Raw genomic sequence first — 22,175 nt, 5'->3', positions numbered from 1 at the left:
AAGTAAGATTGATCTATCTACACATTTCTATTCAATATATTACTTTTATTACTTTGGTTAAGGTCTGGTATCCCACTCACAATGTGGGATAATTTAAATAACATTGGGATTATCTATTTTCCAATGATTAGATAAAACTCAACTGTGAAACTTTGGTTCTAGAATAACTTTTAGTGTTGACCTTTCATTTGTTGTTGCTTATGTTTCATTAATTTTCACTGCTGATTATTTTTGTTTTCTTTATATTTCCTTTTGAATTATGCATTATATTCTTCCAAAACTTTTAGGATGAATTTATTGACATACTGGATTATAAATTTTGATAATAGGTTTACATGTTCCTCTCTGGCTGTGGTAAGATGTTTTAGCAGACAGTTTGCTCTGAGGATTGATGGCGGGAGGTGGGTGGGCGATGGGCTAAGTAGGCGATGGGTGTTAAGGAGGGCACTTGTGATGAGCACTGGGTATTGTGTGTGAAGGATGAATCACTAAATTCTACTTGTGAAACAACTATTGCACTGTATATTAACCGACTAAAATTTAAATAAAAAAATACTGGAGCAAGTCTTCTCAAAGTGGACTATTTCAACTTCAGAAATAATTATTTTACAAACTGCCCAGTAACGGCAATTCTGGTATTTCTTTCATCAGTGGTAATGTCTTTCATCTTCACCAATGGTTATATCACAGACATTAGACAGGTTCTTTGTCTTCCTCCCCATTCTTTTATTATTTTTCAGGTTGGGAGAAGAAGAGCATAAAAAACAAAATTTCTCTTATAGGAAAAAAATCATGTTTTAGCAGATATTTTGGGAAGTCTATGAAATACACATTCTTTCCTTATGCCCATTTAACCCGGTCAAGTAATCCTAATTAATGTAATTAGACTATGGATCAAATTCACTTTACCTCTGTATAGTTTGTACTTGGGCATATGACCAAATTCTGGGCAATGAGATGTGAATGGGTGTCTATTGGGAGACTTTGAGGAAAGGTTTATTTGTTCTTCTAAAGAGAAATACTGGAAGAAATGGTCTCTTTATCCAATGAATGTTGACAAATTGGAATACAATACCTGGAAATGAAGCAGATCCTTTGCAAACTTGGAAGAGAACTGAAAACAAATCCTACAATCTAAGAATGTCATGGCCAATCTGAAGAAACACAGGGCCCTGATGTACTTAAACAGTTGAAGTAATCCTTGAAATACCCCATCTCAGAATTCCTTGTTATGGGAAATTATTAAAGCAGTTTGATACTGGAACCTGTGATACTTTTAACCAAATAATCATAAATAACATAGGAAAATTTATTTGCTTTTCTATAATTTTCTAGACTGTTTGTAATTTCAGTTTTGTCTCTTCTTTGGTCCCAATAAATATTCAGACAGAAAGCCCGTAATTTGCAAGAAATAATATTTGAAGGCTATTTTATATTAAGAATTAGATTAGATTATGATCAGAGATTATATAAACTATAAGATTTTTGTTTTTGAAAATGTTTCATTTGTGGACAGGATGTGAATGATTACTGCAAATATGTCCTAAATGTTAGGGAAAATGTCTTTTCTTTTCTTGTGGGGTCCAATGATGTACATATTGTATATTTGTGTATGCCACCCATAAAATCTCATTTATGGACTGTATTATTCTATGCCTCTGTGCCCTCACTTATTTCTTGTCTATTATATCTGTGCACTTTTGGATTGTGGTGTAATAAAATCTTCTCCCATAATTGCATTTTTATCAAGGTCAATGTGCATTTCTAATATTTTGCTTTATATATTTAGCTGCTATCTTCCTGGTGCATGCAACTTTATGACTTCTATATCTTCTTCATAAATTGTTCCTTTTATCTTCGTGTAATGTCCTTCAATTATCCTCCTCAGTACTTTTAACCTTAAATCTTACTTTTTTTGGTATTAATTCTAGTACCCCTGCTTTGTTTTGTTTGCATTTGCCTAGTACATTCTTCCATCTCCTTGTTTTCAAACTTTTTTATTACATTGTTTAAAGTATTTTTACAAGTAATATATAGCTAAAAGTTTACATTTTATTCAGTCTGAGATTTCTGCATATTTGAGGTTAATATGGGGGAACTGACACCACACTACTGAATCTTTACCACTTACTTTACTTTGCTATGCTCTCATTTTATTTTTCTTCATTTTAACTTACTTCCTTTAGTTACTAGTCATTCTACTTTTTCCCTCTGCTAAATCAGAAATTTGATTTACTGACTTTTCATTTCTGAGTTGCTTTCGTCACCTTCCATGCATTGTTAATCATGCTCATTTACCTATTATTAGAGATAAAATTATCATTTCCCTATCAAGATCCTCATCCCTTACAGGAAAGTTTAGAATGCTTTTATTTCCCCCACTCCCTGATATTTTATAACTCCTGGGTTCTGCTGAAATATTTTAGTACTTTTATGTGACTGTACTATCACTATCTTTTCCCTGCACTCTGTCTTTTCTAATTCACAAATCCATATATACTAATTACATTGTATATAATAATCTCTCATAATCAGTTTAGCTTTCACTGTATTTATTGCAAAGCTCTTTGTCTATGATTTCCTGCTGATTTAATACTTCCTCTACATTGAGATTTCAGATTCGATTCATTTGGTGTTTAATGTTCCTCCTCAGGTCATTTCTTCTTATGGGAACTTGATGAATATATTCTCTGAATTTTTGCATATTCACACTAAATTTTTTTGATCCAATAGGTTAATGATATCTTGCTAGGAATACAATTCCAAGTTCAAAGTCCTTTTAGCTCAATAGAGCAAAAATGATCTTCCCACTATGCCTATAAGCACACTTTTTATGTAAAGACCCAGATAATAAATAGTATGGGCTTTGCAGTCTGGTCTCTGTGTTTACCACTCAACTCTGTAGTTGTAGCACAAAAGTAATCATAAGCAATATATGAACAAATAGGTGTGCTATGATTCAGTAAAGCTTTTCAAAAACAGACACCAGGAGAATTTAGCCCACGGGCCATTGTTTGCCAACCCTGTTTTAAATTCTACTCCAATGCCAGTCTGACTCCTTTTACTTTTGTAAATATTTTGTTCTTAAAAAAAACGGAAAGTTTTTCCAAAATATGTCTCTTTATTATTTGATTTGGAATACTGATAAGATACAGTTAAACATGTGTCTTTTTCTTCACTGCTGCCATGAAATTAGCGATATTTCAAAATGCAAAATTGTTTTTTCAGTTTAAGAAACTATTTTTTATTACTTGACGTGTGTGGTCTCTCTTTGCCTGTTTAAAATTTTCTTCTTCAATAATGGGAACACTTATTATTGGCATTTTAGGGCTCCTGAATATCTGTCCTCCACATTTCTTTTCCTCATGTTTTCCATGATTTTGTATTTTTTCCCTACATTTTCTTCCACTTGATCTTTTAGGTCATCCATTCCGTCTATCAGTTATCTACAGCTCAATTTAATGCTGCATAATAAATAAAATCAATCACAAAACTTCAGTGGCATAACACACACACACACACACACACACACACACACATTTAGCTCAGATGTCTGCAGTTCAGTAATTTAGGCTGGGCTCAGCTGGGTAGTTCTCTGGTCTCACCTCTATATGTCGGACGGTCAGCTCTGAGCTGGCTGACCTAGAATGATGTTGGCTCCAATTACTGTTGTGACTTGCTCTGCTTCACATGCTGCATTTCCAGCAAGGCATGTGCTCATAGTGCAGGCAGAGGTGCAGAAGCACAGGTGCTAACACCGCAGCTTGTTGAGATTCCAATGCAAAACTGCACACCATCACCTTCACCTCATTCTATTGGCCACTCAGAAGCTCAGCCTGGATTTTAGTGGTGAGAAAATAGATGCCCCTTACTTTCTGAGAGGGGCAAATTCATGTGGTAAATTTCATAAATACAGAAAAAGAAGACTTGGAGACATCAGTATAACCAATCAACCACATGTCTCAACACTTAAATTTATCTACCAAATAATTTTTATTATAAACTGTTACCCAGTCTTCTGATAGACTTTTCATGTGTTAGTTTGTTTAATTTTCTAATTGATTCTCCATTAATGCTTCATTTTTATTGTTTGATGTTTTTAAAAAATGCCCATGTTTTACAACATTTTTATATTTAAGCTGTCTGCTCTGGATATCACGATTGTTTTTCTCTCCAGGTCCTGGTTATTTGTTTTTCCCCATTGATCGTTGTAGTCACTTTTTGGAGTCAATGGCTAGAGAGGAAATCCTATGAGTGGTAGGAAGAAATATAATAATCTTAGCGTTTTTTGAGAAGTGATTTGTCAGATTACAATTTGCTGTTTCCCTCTGAAGACACCAAAACACCATGCAGCTTCTCAGGAGTCACAGTTTTCATGGTCTAAACTCTCGCCAGGAATCAGGCAGATATCTGATCAAGAGTCTTTATTCCAGATTTTTTTGTGGCATGTTGTAACCATTCAGATCCTGGAACAGTTGGAAACCGGCTTCCACTTCTGGATAGAGCTTGCCTTCAGAAGTTACCAGGGTACGTGAGGTGGCTGGTAGTTTTATTCCTACTAGGGAAGTAGAACAGCAGAGATGCATGTTCTGGTCTGTCTTAAAGGATCTCTTGAGTGACAGCATTTCACCACCAAATAATATGCTTCTTTATAACATGGTTTAGTGAATTTGGTCCTAGAGGAGAGAATACAACCAAACATCCCAAGAAATACCCAGTCACCAGGAATCCATATGCTTGGAAGGACTCACTCATGGGTTATCACTACATTTAACTGGGAATTAAAACAGTAATTAGGAGGTCTGCGAATTAAGGACAAATGGGTGAGTCCCTTTAGTATATGTTGGGACCTAATACACCAATCACACATTCTGTTTTTTTGTTTTTGTATTTATGTGTGTGTGTGTGTGGTTTATTTGTTTGTTTGTTTGTTTTAAGAGAGAGAGAGAGAGAGAGAGGAAATGTGAGAAGGGGAGGGGCCGGTGGGGTGGGGGGGGTAGAGAGAGAATCCCAAGCACTTTCTGCCCTGTCAGTGAAGAGCCGAAAACAGGGATGGAACTCAAGAACTATGAGATCATGACCTGAGCCCAAATCAAGAGTCGGATGCTTAACCGACTAAATCACCCAGGCACTCCTTGATTGTTTTATAAAATCATAATAATTACCTGGAAGAATTTGATTTTAGCTGTCCTAAGCATGGTCACCACAAATATTTTGTCATGCAAAATGTATCCCCACACATCAGTACTTCTCAGCCACTATTTCTTACTGTTTCTCCAACAGATGAATGCCTTTTTCATGCGATTTCCTGGCTACAAAGGGACCATTAACAGGTAGGTAGCTCTTTGTGTAAGAGACAGCACAGGAAGCTTAAATGTAGGTACTTTTGATCCTTCACCTTTACAGCTACTATCATACCCATTAATGTCCACCTTTGGTTGTGTCATTTCTCTAAATCTGCCCGTCTCTTAATGATAACTCTGCTGTCTGAAGAAGATCATCTTACATGCATCCATAAGCTTGATATCTTTTCCTAGTAATGAAGAGAATCTTGATGCCTTATATGAACATTTGGTATGTTCATCATATCAAAGTAAATTTCAATATTTGACTCGGGATAAGTGTGGATCAGAGAACTCATTCTGGCATCTGCCATGCTCTTGTGCAGAACCAAACTTTTCTATCGCTGAAACCACCTAAAACTTAGATTTCACTCTAGTTTTTGGTTGTGGGAAAGAAGTATGGGGGTAAAAAAGATAACTGAGTCTTACCAATAAGTGATGACATACCAATCAAAATTGTGTATGTTTTTGTCTTTCACTTTGTTTAAAAATCTCAAATGTGCTTCTTGATTTTCCTTGCCTCATTATCATTCACTGATACCTCTGGTTTTGGCTTGCATCTTAGATTGATTTTCATATTAATAGATAAATGTGAGTTGTCTTCCGTTGAATAGGTTCCTGACATAGCTTTTTTTTTTCTCTCTGCTTGTACTTTTATCTTTTGTGAAACAGGACGTGCTGACCCAGCTTTGCTCTCCATGCTACCTGATCTCAAGCTAAACTGTCTTTGAGGGTGTTACTCCATACTAGAGGGCCAATCACCATAACTTACAGACACCTGTATCTTCCAATGGGCTACAAAAACTGTGTGAATGCTAGAAATTATTTAAATATTTATTGAATGCATTCACCTATTCTTTATGAACTTATAAACATAATACATATGTTTTTAAAATTTACCATCAAAAGTTTACAATCACATATTTACATTTATCTATAAAACATTAACATTTGTAAATTATAATTTACTAATGATAGAAGTAATTTACTCCCAACATGAAAATTTTAAATATCTTCCATATTTGTTTTTGTAACAGTGTGGTTTCCTCTTTGATTTTAATGATAATGTTGGAAATAATATTTTCTAAAAATATTTAATTGTTTTCAGTGTAATTTGGAAATTTATTGAGCTGTATGTTTTATCAGATAAGTCATTTTTAAATATTTTCCATGGACACTGCAGAACAATGTGTATTCTCCATTGGTAAGGTACATTATTTGAACCACTCATTTAATGAAGCTATTTGAGTAATCTCTGTATTATTTATTTTTGTTGAATTTATCTGCCCAAAGCTAAAAATGTCATGTTAAAATTATTCATTAAAGTATTTCTATCAGTTTTAATTTTAGATATAGAAATATACAAATAACATACAATTTGCTAAAAGATGTTTTCCAGAAAAAGATAAAATCATGACTGTCATACAAATATAAAACAGATCATGTGTTTACTAGTATAATATCAGAGTATCAGGCGGATGTTATAATTAGTTCAAAGGACAAGTCAAATATTGCAAATTTTACATGGAGTAATATTGAGAAGAATTGTAAATAGAGAAATCCATTTCCACAAGAGTGGAGTGTGGGAATGAAAAACAATCACTAACAGGACAGCATTTACACATCTCTCAGTTAATTACAACTTACAAAAGTTGCAAAATAGCTCAAAGACAATGAACTGGACAAGAACTTAATCACCCAATAATCTGATAAAGATCATGTATAGTTTTCCACTGAAGCATGTTATAACTATGTTAACATTTGTTAAGCAGAGTACAAGACATCTGATGATAAGCCAAAGTTCAACAAAAGAACACAAGAGAAATTGAAGAAGTTTATCATTCACAAGTCCTGGAGGAAGTATACAACATGCCTCAAGGGGCTACATGAGGAGGTGAGGCAGGTGCAGGCACAGAGAGAGCAAAACATCGGGCACATCCCTTTATTAGTAGAGTGCTTTGGGGTTCCTAGGCTATGGCTGCATTGGTCATTTTAAGCCAAAGATAATGGGTTTTTGGTAAGCTCCATGGGAGTCTCTTGAAGGAGTGCAAAAGGGCAAGACTCTGGGAGGCAGGAGAGGTTGATCACAAGTATTGATCACAAGGAAGTTATATAAGGATCCTACATTTGCTTGTGATCCTGTAACTCCATATGCTTGTATGAAGGAGCTAGTGTCAGTTTACGGTTCCTACAAGCCACTTGACCAAAGAAAAAGGATGCTGAAGTTTAGCTTAGCTAAACTCTCAACAAAACACATTTTTTCCTACAATTTCGCCATTTTAAACAAAAAGGTTCTAAAAAGCATTCTTTTTACATTTTTTAAATGTCTTTTATTTATTGTTAAAAGACAGAGAGACAGTGCAAGCAGGGGAGAGTCAGAGATATAAGGAGATACAGAATCTGAAGCAGGCTCCCAGCTCTGAGCTAGCTGTCAGCACAGAGCCCGATGCAGAGCTTGAACCCACGAACCATGAGATCATGACCTGATCCGAAGCCGGACACCTAACCAACTGAGCCACCCAGGCGCCCCTAAAAAACATTCTTGATCACAAAATTAATCTTTTAATTTCATTAGATTTTCCTTGATTATTTATATCAGAGCAGTGAGTGTGAATTTGCCATATGAGCTTAAATTTGCTTTGCTGAAAGTTTTAATAAGAAATATCGACTCGAACTTTCAAAAGCTGCTTGAGGAGCGCCTGGGTGACTCAGTCGGTTAAGCCTCCGACTTTGGCTCAGGTCAGATCTCACGTTCGTGGGTTCTAGCCCCGCGTCAGGCTCTGTGCTGACAGCTAGCTCAGAGCCTGGAGCCTGCTTCCAGTTCTGTGTCTCCTTCTCTCTCTGCCCCTCCCCCTCTCATGCTCGGTCTCTGTATTAAAAATAAATAAAACATTAAAAAAAACAAAAAAAACCCCAAAAGCTGCTTGAGATAAGAAAATCAAGGCAAGTACTCACCGCCCGATTTCACTGGCATCATTTACTTCTCCATGTCCTCATTCCTGTCAGTTTCCGATGTGTACTAGAAGGGAACATTACTTATCTGTAGGCTGTGGATCCAGTAGGGCACAGGGTCAGTTTTCCTTTGATGGCTTTGTAAATAAACCTTAGTTCCTTAAAAGCATTTGGCCATGTCTCACTAAATGAGCATGTTTCTCAAATATGACATTGCTCAGTTACATAACCAATATTTCCAGTCAAGTCCTAGTAAAAAGGGGGAGAGATATTTATTGAACCTATGCAAAAAGATGGTATTGCTTGAAAATAAAAATATTTAGTAAAGATTTCCAAATTCTAGATGAGCTGTACAGGGGAAATATAATATCATTTGCAAATGTTTTATTTCAATTTTCAAAGCAGACTCTACTTAATTATAATAAGTTACACGTAGTTTAAGAAGAAAGAGAAAAGGTTTACTTTTATGTCCCCAAAATAGAATATTAAAACAAGATCATCAATATTCTAAACAAAACTATAATTATCCCTCAGTTCACTTAGTTCTACGTAATTAATTTTTATTCCCTTGCGTTTTTGGTCAGCAGTCTTATGAATTCATCTACTTCTCCACTAGAATCCTGGAAATCTCAATTCAGTTTACAGGTAAGTCTCAAAGTTGTTAAAGTGATGCCATCAGAAGAGTGCATTCAAATGTACCTTTTGTAGCCCCTTTCCATTTTCTGATATACTTTATTTATTGAACATAAAGCAATCTGGTCTATAGCAGATTGTGAAAGCTTTCAGGAAAGCATCAATATAAAACAAATCTGTAGATGACAAAAATCTTAAAATGCTTATAGCTAATTCACTGCTGATAATTTTCAAATGTGAAAGATCATATTCATTACAAGACTAATGCAACTGACAAGGGAATTCATTTTCATGGAGTGCAAAACAAATAATAAAGTCAATTCCTAAAAAGAGTTTTGGGCAGAATAATTGTACACAAAATAATTAATCTTACTTCAAAGAAGATATAAACATTACCTCTAATTTATCAAAAAGAGGAATGACATATATACATTGCAGAGAAAATATATATGATATAATATAATAATATAATAATCCTGACATAAAACACCACCAATATACCAAGCTTGGAGTAAGATTATATCTAAAATAGACAAAACTTATTGAGTAAAGAAATTCATTAAGTCTGGAGTGACTTCTAAGGAGCTATGTTGTCTAGAGAAAACTTTGTTTTCCTTTATTTTAAACTATGCTTCACTTCACTTCTGATAATAGATGAGTGGGTTTTGAACACATCAAGCAATTCTTTGGCATCAGTTGGGTATTGTATAATTCAATTCAATTCTGACACTATCCACGTAGAGTTAACATCAGACCGCACAGGTTAAGAAATCAGTCCTACTAGATTACTCCCACTTCAGACACCAGTTGGAAAGTCCCAGGGTGTTACTTGTTCTTCTAACCAGATATAAATCAGGGTTTCCATGAATCACTCCTTGGATTTGATAATTTGCTAGAATATCCCACAGACTTCAGGGAAACACTTGCCTACATTTACTGGTTTATTAGAAAGGATATAATAAAGGATATAGATGAATAGCCAGATGAAGAGACATAGAGGGTTGGGTATGGGAAAGGGGCATGGAGTTTCTATGCCCTCTATAGGAGTGCCATCTTCCCTGCACCTCCTTGGATGCACCACTCACACCTGGAAGCTCCTTGAAACACACATTTTTGGGATTTTTTTGGAGACTTATCTTGTTGGCAAGATTGATGATTAACTCTACTTCCAGACTTTCTCGTCCATCCAGAGAATGGTGGTGTGTGGCTGAAAGTCCCAAGCTTCCAATCATGTCTTGAGTTTTTGAGTGACTGCTCTGACTCAGGAGCTCCCTAAGAGTTGACTCATTAGAACAAAAGATGCTCCTATCACCCAGGAAATCAAAAAGGATTTAAGAATTCTGCGTCAGACACTCCTATTGTTTATAAAATTACAAGGGTTTGAGGAGTTTTATGTATGGAACGAGGGTCAAAACCAATATATGTATTTCTTATTATTTCACATTCATTATGTTTTTAATAAAACTCATAGATAAGTGATGTGAAATAACTTGAAAATCACTGATCTGTAATATATTGGATTCAAATTAAAGAAGTAAAGTTACAACCAAATTAACATTTTTTAAAAAAACCAAAATTATGCCTAATAACCTGTACCATTTTGTCTAATATCATACAAAGCAGCAATAGGACTGTGATAAATAGAAACATGTCAGGGGGAGTGAAAGCATTGATAGTTATTTAGAAACTTCCCTTATAACATGCAATTTCTGAAATGTTTGTATTGATAATATTTTACCTTTACAAATTTAACCTAGTGGAGGCTAAGCATTTCTTTATTTTTTATTTAAAATTTTTTAATGTTTATTTATTTTATGGAGATAGAGAGAGACAGAGCATGAGCAGAAGAGGAACAGAGAGAGAGGAAGACACAGAAATCCCAAGCAGGCTCCAGGCTCTGAGCTGTCAGCACAGAGCTCGACACAGGGCTCAAACTCACGAACCATGAGATCGTGACCTGAGCTGAAGTCACACACCTAACCCGCTGAGCCACCCAGGTGCCCCTTCTTTTATTTTTTAAAGATTTTTTTTTCAATTTCAGTCTAGTTGACATAAAATATTATATTAGTTTCAGGTGTACAACTTAGTGGTTCAAAAAGTTTATACAGTATATGTTCATCACATGTGTAGCTATCATCTGTCTTGTTACATTACTATTAAGCATTTCTTGGTATGACAATGCTTCCCATGCAAATCATCAATAGCAACATATCAGGTAAACTGAATTATTTCTAGCATCTCTGTTTTTTACAAGTTGAAAGGACGCAACTTTTGATTTTCCAGGAACCCTTTGTGAAATTTCATAGACAGTTATAAATGCAAAAGATATCATGAAAGTTTTATTTTATTTTATTTCATTTTACATTTAAGATTTCTCCTGGGGAAAGCAAAATAAAAATTGTCAGTAGATTTTAACACCTGAGATAGAAATCAGATTATGGATGCCTAAGAAACAATAGATAGCTCTTTCAAAGTGACAACAAATTATTAAAAAATAAACATGGAAGTTAATGTGATTATAAAGAATTTTAGCCTTTTTTCAGTGAGAAAACAGTTTTCATACATAATCAGAGATATAGTAATGTCAACAAAATACATAGAAAGTTATTTTGGTAAGACACCGAGTATTTGTTATCTAGACAGATTACACACAAAGGAAAAAAAAAAAAACGGAAGGAAGGGCGGGAGAATCCTTTCCATAGTGTAGGTAGAAGCAATCAATGGCAAAAGAAAAATGAGTGCATCAAAAATTGAGCACACTTTGCTAAGATTTTAACACATGTCATGGCATTTCAAACTCAAGTATTACAAACCATTGCAAAGTACATTCATTTAAAAATTTTGTACTACATTGTGCTCTTTCACATTCTGAAACAATGGACACTTTACTGTAGGATCAATTGCAGGGTATTCACAAGTTGAAAATTAGTTTCTTTTTACAAAAATGTTTGTTTATTTATTTATTTATTTTTGAGTGGGGGGGTGGGGGTCAGGGAGAGGAGAGAGAATCCAAAGCAGTCTCCATGCAGTCAGCACAAAGCCCGGACTGACACTTAACTGACTGAGCCCCACTGGTGCCCCTGAAAATTAATTTCTTATTATTACTAAGCTGTTGACATGCAATGCATTCATCCTAGTTATCTTCAATTGAACCAATAAACAAATACTTATAAGTTCTCTGTCTCAACTTTCAGAATGGCACATATCAATAACTATAACTCACAAAAACATTCTTGGGTCTTCAATAGGGTTAAAGAGCATGAAGGGGAGATTAAACAACCCACAAACCACTCCTTTAGGATAAAAGTGCTCTTTCCTTGAAAAATAGAATTATACACACAATTGTGTTTTGCTGGAACTATTGCTCTTAAGCAGAAACTTTTAACCAAAGCTAACTTTTATGTCACAGAGAAAACGATGGATAAGCAGGAATGTTACACAGCAGCACCCTAACAGCCCAGCAGAGCTCATAGACACCATGGAGAAGCCATGCTTCATGTGGCTTCTCAATGAATATGCTCATTAATACATTCAGAGATCTAGTCTACTATATTATATGAGAATAAAAGCAAAAGCCTACAAATTTAAAAGTATTATTTACTAATCAATGTTCCAATATTTTATCTTAGTGAGAAATTATCGAGATAGTAAATGAATATCTATTAATTAACTCAAATTAATACCAGGGTAAGGTTTCAAGTTACCTAAATGTCTCGAAAAGATACTTTTCGAAATTTATTACTGAAATTTTATCAGATTAATCAATCAACTTGGTTAAACAGAAATTTATTTTTTTGTTAATTTTTAACATTAAGTAAAAATAACGCTAATTTATTTGATTAGTACTCCTGTGTGAGTTGGAAGAAAGTACTCAACAGAATAAAAACATAGGGAAAAACATAGGGATGGATTATACTTAACAATGATAAATCAGAAAAAATATAATTGATTTTATAAACTAGTCTCATTTGCCAAAGATTTATCTAAATTATGTGAATTTGGATTCTTTAAATATTTTTGTTTGTTTTTATAAAAATACTTTAAAAATCTAGCACATTAAAAGTATTAGAAAGCCAATTTCCTTATTGGGAAAGAACACTGGTTAATTTAATTCAACAAAACTCCTTCAAGAGGCTATATAATCTTAATAATTAGTACAACACAGAAGTAGAAAAAGATTACACACACTAAAGCCTTTCAGAATTACAGACACATAGACAGATATATAGACATAAATAGAGAAAACTTCAATTTTAAAATTTCAGCCATAGATTAAGAGTAAAAATAAATTACAGAATTTGTCATTATGTATCAGAGATCTCTTCTTTTCCCAGTGGGTAGAAATATTTATGTGATCTCATAATAGACAAACAAGAAAGACAGATTATCTGATTTCTCTCACCTAGAGACAAGATCTCTATAAGTCATTAACCCCTTTATAGAAATAAGCAAATGGTCTGACCATAAAACTCACGGGGGAATAATTTGTCAACTGTAAACAAATGAAATAAAAACCCATGCACAACTAGTATAAAGCAAAATTAAAACTAGAAAAACAGAAAGCAAAGTGCTATTATCACTGTGATTTCATCTCAAGGAGCCAAGAAAGATACACTTGAGTTTAAATAATCCATGAATTGCATGTTGCTGGCAACAATGTTTATAAGGCTCTTATAAATAAAACCACTGGATATCTCAGTGGAAACCCTACAAAACTGTTAAAAGGTAATAGGACAAGGTAAAATCACAACTCTCTTAATCAGATACCTACATAAGACAAGGTTCCGGGTAACTATGGACTCTCTACTTGAGAACACGTTAGTCATACTAGGGAATACTATATGATTGGATGACTGCTCCTAACTGTGCTGCAGAAAATGGGCAAAAGAATGAGCCCAGGGCTTCAAATTTCCAGTTCAAGCTTCTTCATAAGTAACGTGAAAAATTCTGTATCAGCAAAAACAAAAACAAACAAAATCCAAACCAAAACAAAACCCCAAAACCCATGACACCTCACTCAGATCATGATCCCCTGGAACTTCACGGCTGGAGTTTCTAAAAATCAAACCCAAAATCTCATCCTATGAGTGGTGGAATCCCAACTCAAATTGAATTCCCAGATTATCTTCTGTTAAAGCAAGTAGTTGAGAAAGAATGAGGTCTTGATCACTGGAATAGGGTCAGGTGGGGATATCCTAATGAAGCTGCAAATCTTAAACCCCTAAAGCTGTGAAGTCCTCTTTGGCCACAGATGCACTCCTTTTATCCATGCCTGAGGAGGTTAGCTTTTCTTTGCCTGAAGATCCTATAATGGCCTCCCCTGCCTTGCAGGACATTGCTGATTTCCCAGGCCTACCCCTGACATTCCTCTTTGCATCAAGATCTGCATCTAGACTTAAGATGCCTCAAAGGTTGAGTTACTGAGTGTGACCCACAACAAAGTGTACTATATGTGAAAAGAACTGCATGATTGTTCTAATGTGTACAGACAGAAATATGAAGAATATGTGTGGAGACGGGTGTTAAAGGTGTGATGATTGATGACAAGGATGCTATTGGTGGAAAGAAAATAAAGCTGCATCACACTGAATTTTTTGGTATGAGTCTAAGCACAGATTCTGGATTCATAGTTTTAGTTTAATAGGTTTTGAAAGGGCTTTATTAGTTTGGTTGCCTAAAATATGAACCTGATTAGCCTACACCAAATAAAGATGAAATGCCAGAAGTTCCTTGTGATGTTGTAGAGGAAGGTATTCAAAACCTGGGGAGAATGGAATATCAGAGTGGATTTATCATGTAAGATATGCTTATCAATCCTGGGAGGGTTCATGGGACATGCGTTTCACCACTATGAGAGATGAATTTGTGGAGGGGGCCCCATACCATTGAAGATCTCTGTGAATGCATTTCTCTGTGGGTCAGAAATTATATTGGGTCTGCTACCATCTAATGGGGACCTAATAGATGGTACCATCCAATTCCCTAAATGGAATGGGAATAGTTGATCCTGGGGTGGCAGGAGCCCAGTGGTAGTGCATAATTCCAAAGACAAGGTAGATATGGATATTGTAATAGATGACAGAGTCAAAGCAGTAATCAGAATAGTGTGACTTGTAGAAACTTATAGCATTTGCCTAGTTGATCATGGTGTCCCTAGCAAAGAAATAGATGGCCAATTCATTCCTATCTGATATATATAATAGAAATGGTTGTAGGTTGTGAACTCAACTTGAATCACCAAAACAGATAGTCACTTCCCCTCAGTCAACTCTCAGACTTGAGCAACTTTAAACAAACAGAACCTTTAGAAGGAAGGGGAGGCCTGGTACCTTCAAGGAAGGACCCTGCTAAATTGATAAATATATATACTGTTAATCTTATCTTTCAAAATTCCCCCAAAGAAGTTAGAAAGCACGCACTCTGGTGGTGCTTTTCTCTTAATGGAATAGACACTGATTCTGGACATGGATTTGCCTTCCACATATTCATATGCCATTAAAAAAGCCCTGAAAAGTGGAGGAAGGAAGTAGAAGAGGCCAGAGCGATGTCATCTGAGAAGATCTCACTATTGCTTGTTTTGAACATGGAGAAAATAGACAATGAGCCAAGGAATGTAGGGACTTATAGAAGATGGACAAAGCAAAGAAAAATTATAATTTTCAGAGACTCCAAAAAGGAATACAGCCCTGCTTGCAACTTTCACTTGATCTCATTTCAGATCTGTGTTATGCTTCTGACCTCTAGAACCTTAAGATAACAAATGTATGTTGTTTTAAGCCACAATGTTTGTGGTAATTTGTTAAAGCAACAATAGAAAACTAATGCATGACTCACTTAGAAGCTTTTATCAACTATATGTATATATGTATATATACTTTGTTTTATATACATAAACATCTATATTTATATCTATCTATTTATTGTCTATCTATCTGTCTATGTTTTGAGAATAGGCATTGTGTTCTATTCCTTTTTGTATAGATCAAGATCTAGTACTATGCCTATTACATAGTAGGTTATCAGGTACTGCATTCTGCCTTGCAGTGCATAAGAGAATGAAGAGCTCAATATTTTCATCCTGAAGATATAGGTTGCCAAAGTTGCTTATAGGTATTCTTTATTATATAGTAATTGTTTCCATCTTCTTTTCCCTTTTCTCCCCCCGCCCCCTTGCAACTCCGTCTTGCAATAAATTTGGATTCCCTCTGTATTTTCTATTGGTAATGCTTAGTCAATCACAATATAAAAGACTGAGCAATGAAATAATCTAATAACAATTTAACATTTTTGAACATTTACTATCTGCTTTTTTGTGAATTAATTCATTTAATCTTTTCCAAATGACTTAGTGTTCAGTTTCTTCAAAGTGTTCTAGCTGACTTGGCTCCTTAATTAATTAGTCCATTTATTTCACAGCTTTTGAATACTGATTTTGTGGCAGATGCTGTCTTCTGTTTGGAGAGGACAGCACCTAACGCAGTGCTCAGTGCAAGGTCCTTATCCCATTACACTGTCATACTCATTTCTTGTACTATTCCCCACAAAGCTTCTGATCTAGGTACTATTCTTTTTGTTTTTGTGTTTGGGGTCGACAGAATTCAAGGCTGCTTAGATTATTCTTTATTTAATAGGAGTCTTCATCATGGCTATAGTCTGAAGGATATTTCTTAACTAGGTAATAAGCATGTTACTTTATTATTGAAAGATCTCTGCATGTATGCAATGATGTTTTTAAATTATAATCAGAATTGTCTGCCAAGTACTAATCAATACAGTCCTTGGATATATGAAAAGCTAAAGGGAAAAGCAAAAAATCTTCAAGAAAGTGAGTGAAGTAAACATTCATTAGGTGTTATTAAATCAATGACCACACGGAGCTCCTTTTTGTAGCTGATGTTTCAAACATAAATTGATTCACCTTTATAACAATTATGTTAGGTGCAGAGGCAAGTCCAATAATAGAGAAACAACATATCTTAGGCATCTCTTCATGCCTCAAAAGACATATAAGTGCCAAATGTTCATACTTGGATGGGCAATATGTTCTCCATGTGGCTGGAGGGGGAGCTGTGCTTTGACATACCCTGCTTTATGTGTTTTGTTTAATCATTCATGGCAAAATATTTGATGTTAATGTTTCTGTTGCTTACCTTCAGCTCTTCAAATTAATATTAGCTATATCACAGATCCTTTCTCTTTGGATGCTTAGCCTGTTTCAACAAGCTCACTGCAGAAGCCATTCTTCCTACATTATTTATTAAAGCATGATAAGGTGAAGTAATTACATTATCAGATATCTCTGTCGTATTTGAGCAATAAGGCACCATAATAACAGTATAAGACATCTTGGAAGGAGAGTATAATTACCACAAGACAATCACACTCCTGGGGATTATAGGAGCTTGGATACATGTCTTCCCTTATAATGCCCTAAGGATGTGATTATCGCAAGAAGAGAGAGAGAAAGAGAAAGAGAGAAACCCAATGAATAACTTTGTATTCTGCTCTACAAAATTTATAGGAAAGGCAAAAGTATATTTCATATGAGGATGTGATGTGGCAGTTTAGAATATTTGAACAGCAATTTCAAATCAGCGGAACTATTCGTAGAAGTTAACCTGGCTCTTCAGAAAGCAAGTAGGCCATTCTAAGTCATTTTGTAAAGCCTGATTGAGCTCAGAAATGCATTAGAATTTTAGCATGGTTTAAGTGTTAAGAAAATGGTTTGATGGAGCTACTAATTTCTAGCTGTCTCAGTGCACTGAGCTTTCTATTGTCTGGCTAGCTGGTAAGGTGTGGGCTCATCAGTCAGGCTCCTATTGACATTTCTTGCCTGTGGCACCAAAATGGAAAACAAAGAGATGCTTTTAAATTATCCCACCAAATCTGAGGAAACTATGTTCTTGTTGTAGTTAAATTGAATTTTGAGGCTAAAAGAAATGTAAACAATGAGTGAAACAAACATTCAACCATCCTGGAATCACATCAATCTCTTGAATGCTCCAGAAGAACTCAACCAAGTCTTTTATAACTAAACATATTTTAGAATTTTCTGATCTACAATAATTGAAAATAAATATTTCTAAATTTTCATCAAGGTTATTTTCTGAAAAATATTCTTCATAGATTTAAGATAGAATAATAAAACCTAAGAGAAATTGTTGGAATTAACTTTTAAATCTTATCACAAAAGTATTTTAATTACCCCAAACCAGACCTTTTTTTTTTAACATAATCCTTCTTTTTTTTACAAAACCCTTTTGTAACAAAAATATTAAGATAAAAAAGGAAATTCTGTTAATTACACAGATTTTCTTTCTTTGAAAAAGAAGTGTTAATTTATTTATTTTGAGAGATATACCAAGAACAAGCAGGGCAGGGACAGAGAAAGAGAGAGAGGGAGAGAGAGAATCCCAAGAAGGTTCCATGCTATCAGCACAGAGGCCAACACGGGGTTTGATCTCAGGAACCATGAGATTACGACCTGAGCTGAAACTTAGAGTAGTATGCTTAACCAACTGAGCCACACAGACATCCCAATTACATAGATTTTTCAATCAAATATTCCAAAATACCTGGATAGAAAGAAATGTCTAGCTGTTGACTAATTATTTCATTCTGGAGATATGTTCTGTGACACCAACACACCTAACAAGACGGTAAATGTTTTGTTTCGAATAATTTATAAAATTTCAATGTCTAAAATCATATAAAAATTCAGTAGCTTTATTAAATTGGCTTAAGTATCTTCTAAATTCAGATATCATGTGGATTTGGCATCATGCAATATCACTCAAAATCATACTTACCTATTATGTATTAAGTATGAGTTCATTGAGCAGTGAAAATAAGAAAGAAATTGGAGCACGAGGAATCATGAACAAGGGAGACTCATTAAATCTCTGTGATTGAAAAGTTTCAGATGTGATCAGATCTCCTTTCTGGTGTATTAGGGCCTTGAACTAAGTTATAAGAACACAGTAGGAAATCAAACATTGTCCTTGCCCTAAAGGAGCTCAACATTCTGTTTATTACTCCATAATTTTTGAGTTCTCACTGCATGCCAAATTCTTTACATGAATAACTGTATCTCAATTTCACAACAACTTTATGCCATAAGTATTATTATCTTCATTTCAAAGATGGAGAGAGTTGAAGTAATGTGTTCAAGGCTGCACAACCTATAAGTCAAGGGTGGGACTTTAACTGAACCATGTGGATCTAGAACTCCTATTTTAACCACACATGCCCTGCTCTGCTTCTAGGTGAAGAACATATGTGCAAATTAAGAAAGGAACTAAATTGTTTCAGGTGTGTGATAAATGTATGTAAAAGACACAATGGGGGAACCTACACTCAATTATATAGAGAGGGAAGGGAGAAACAGACTTTACAGAGACTTCTTATGGCAACTTACAAAACTGGTATATAGAGGATAGGAAAATATATGGTTTGACTTCAGTATGACATTTTTAAAAACAGGTTAATAGTATCATCACACAGGTAAATATAGTTGTGTGTCATGGTGCTAAGCCTCTACTTCCTGACAAGTGGATGATATAAAAACAGAAAGCTTACTGTGTACTACCAGAATCCTTTCCATTAAGGATTATTATAAAAAGGGAATCACAAACTAGCTACAAATATGAGAATTTACAACTAAGACAACTCTGGGGAATGTGCCATAGGTTGCATTACTTGCACTATGTTTTTTAATAATGGATTTCTGCATAGTAGAATCAGAGGCAAAGGTCAATAAATGATGTAAAATTAACTATGGACTCAGAGGCAATAAAAGGTACTTTTTTTTCATTTATGCATGAAATGAAGAATATTTGCTGCTATGTAGATCTTGTTGAATACTGTAAATGAAACTGGGATAAAGGTCCACAAAGGCCTTAAAATTTTGCTTCCCCATTTTAGAGGCCAGGGAAGAAATGAGGACAGAATTGAGATGGAGGATATTTTGAAAGGAATAATTAGAACCAGGATTGCCCTGCTGAAATGAGAAGATGGTTTCAAAAAAGAATGGAATGTCCATCTTCTCACTTGCTGAAGAAAGGGAAATGAAAATCCAAGATATTCTGTGGTGAGTGAGTGGTGACTGACAATCTAGACAAAAACTTCCAGGATGTTTGTGGTACAGAATCCAGGTCATAATACTTAATAGATGCAGTAGGGCTGAATCTCAGGAAAGATTGGGCTCTCCCAGGGCAATGGTTTTGTGAAAAATGTTGAAAAAAGAAATCCTCCTGGATTCAACTTCCTTGGATTATTAAATAAATAAATAGGTAACTTAAATCTATATCATTTTTTGCAAGGTTAATTACTAAAAGGAGAATTCTGAGGGATAGATTTGTTTCTTCCCTTCAGATTCCAGTAAGAGATATTTTATCATAATTACATGACTGTTCACATTTCCAGGTACATTAAGATACTCAATAAGCTGTGTTTAGAGAAAAGAAAACCTACCTTCTGTAAGCTCTAATAAGAGAAACTATTATTCAAAATATATTAAGTATTCATAATTTGTAAGGCAAAGCACTAAGTGTTATGAGAAATATGAATATTCTTACTTACTTCTAAGATTTATTTCCTGTTAACACAATTAGGATGTGTCCTATGGTGATCTCAGCTTAATTTGAGGGATTTTCTATTATATCCCCACCTATTGTGCTGCACCTCTGTCTGTGGTGTCCCACAAAGACCAACGCTCACTTGCTCCAGCAGTTCAGTCTTTTTTTCCCCACAAGGAGGAGCACAAGAAGTCAGACAATTTGACACTTCCAGAAGCCAAAGTGCTCTGAAAGTACAATCTGAAAACTAGTCCCCTCGAGGACAATACTCCTTAGAACTGAAGAACCAAAAAAGAATTTTCTGAATTTCTACTAAGAGGGTAGGCAATGCATCCAATCATCTTTCCTCTTTACCTCCTGAAAGGTGATAGGAAAGAGGAGAAAGTACAGGAATCTCATGATATAAACATCAAGGCAAATTGCTGGTCTCCACTCATGTGATTTTTAAACATTTGAATATTTTTTTTTACCTGTATTAGTATTTGGCATAGGTTATTGATTAAGTTCCTTTTAATTTGGTTTTTTTTTAATTTATATATAGAGAGAACACAAACAGGAGAGAGAGAGAGAGACAGCGAGTGAGCGAGCGAGCGAGCGAGAGAGAGAGAGAGAGAGAGATAGAGAATCTTAAGTAAGCTCCATGCTCAGCACAGAGCCCAATGTGGGGCTTGACCCCACAACACTGGGATCATGACCTGAGCAGAAATCAAGAGTGTAATGTTCAACCAACTGAGCCAACCAGATGACCCAGGGGGTTATTATTTTGCTTTGTTACATATGTATGCAAAATTGGATATTAGTAAGGGAGTGTAAGCTTTTCATTGCAATTGCACTAACTAAAGATTAGACATCTCCTGGGCTGGATGCTTAAACAGATGCCCAGATACAATTCCTGTTAAGACTTTGCACCCAGTTTCCTAATGAATTGTTTATATAAAATGTGTATGTTGATACTGGAGAGTTAAAGATTTGGACATTTCTGATTTTTAGAAAACCCATGGATACTGCTTAAATCATCCACATATATTGGTAAAATATATGTTGGTGTTTCCCTACCAGAAGAAAAAGGCTTATGGAACTACAAATACCATACTGAGGAGCCAGAGTGACTTCCTGCATGGGTTCCTTCCATGCAGCATGGGTTACAATGAAGTGTGGGTGAGAAGAAACCCCACAGCCAGTAAAGTTACTGCGTGTTTGACCAGGACTCTATCAAAGACTTCTGAGGTTTACATCCCACCCTGCTTACTTGTAACTAAAATGCTCATGAAATTTGGATCTGTGTTCAATTTCCTTCAAAAGTAATCATACTTTAGATTTTTATGAGCCTCTTTTCCTTTAAAATGAATCAAGTGTCTATGAGCAATTTTTATTTTTTAAAGTTTATTTATTTGTTTTTTAAAATATAACACAATTTATTTTTTTAACATATGCAATTATTTTCCATCATTTACACTACAGTAGTTACAATGACACTCCAAACAGAAAAGCAAAGTAAAACATCAAAACCCCAACTTCTATTTCATGTAATTAGACTTATACAGAAATTAGAAGGTTAAGTAACAACTAGTTAATCACCTAATTTCACAGCTATCTGAAGTGGCAATCGTTATATAGCAGCTTATCTATGATACATTCAAGATAAATGATACAATTTGTTACTTGCTCATAA

This window comes from Suricata suricatta, chromosome 14 (assembly GCF_006229205.1).
Source record: "Suricata suricatta isolate VVHF042 chromosome 14, meerkat_22Aug2017_6uvM2_HiC, whole genome shotgun sequence".
In the NCBI taxonomy this organism is placed as follows: domain Eukaryota; kingdom Metazoa; phylum Chordata; class Mammalia; order Carnivora; family Herpestidae; genus Suricata; species Suricata suricatta.
The sequence above is the reverse complement of the archived record's forward strand: the minus strand, read 5'-3'. Positions refer to the sequence as shown.